Consider the following 936-nt stretch of genomic DNA (forward strand, 5'->3'; position numbering starts at 1 on the left):
GGATATCTAATCCTCAAATGCAAATATTAGGCATTAAGATAGTGTTTGAAGCACTATTGGATAGAATTTGAATAAGAAACGAAGAACCCCACAATCCCATTTCATCAAACACCTTCTCCTTCTAGATAACTGCTGAGAACGCTAAATACATATATCACTAATAAATGGGAATCCAAATCTTCACTTTAGACTTAGGTAGGCAAACAATGATACCCGAACACAAGACTTTCTTGTAACCTAGATCAAACACACAGCTTTGACTCAAGCACTAAGTGGACTTCTGTATGTCAAAGAATGGAATCTATTCAGGATGATTCTCTAGGTTTAAGGAATGCTCTGAGAGGAACATAGAGATGCAAGAGGGGCAACTGGCCCATCCATGCAGGAGTGGGCCTTGGTCTCCTTACGGTTACTGGAGAGAAAAAGTAGAGGGCTACACAGTGACCCTGATTATGAATAACAATGGTCCAACCATTGATCCAGAGTCAGAAGAACGAGAGATTTAGAAAAAAGATTATAAAAGAGATTTCTCTCTCTAGGGAAAAAGGAAAAAACTGTTTTGGAAAGTTTGACACTTCCTCTCCCATGAAATTAGTAAATGTTAAAGCCAGAATATGATCCAGGTCTTTTTCATTCCAAGAATTATTATTTTAACAAATCTATTTTTTTTCAAATCTACTTTTTTAAAAGAATGTTTTATCATTGTATTTTTAAAAGAGTTTTATTTACAAAAAATGAACTTCTAACCAATAGAATACTTACAGAATCCATTCTTAAGCATACGTGATTTTTCTGTTTCTCTTTCCAGCAAACTGCTTCTTCCTACTACACCAATTCATTCCACTCATTACTCACGTGTATTCTCTCCAAAGTGGTTTTTCCCAGATTTTATTGACCCTTATTAACCCTCCAATGTGAGGAATAATCTAAAACTTT

The sequence above is a fragment of the Leptonychotes weddellii genome, chromosome 7 (genome assembly GCF_054177405.1).
Source record: "Leptonychotes weddellii isolate Sample4059 chromosome 7, ASM5417740v2, whole genome shotgun sequence".
Taxonomy (NCBI): Eukaryota; Metazoa; Chordata; class Mammalia; order Carnivora; family Phocidae; genus Leptonychotes; species Leptonychotes weddellii.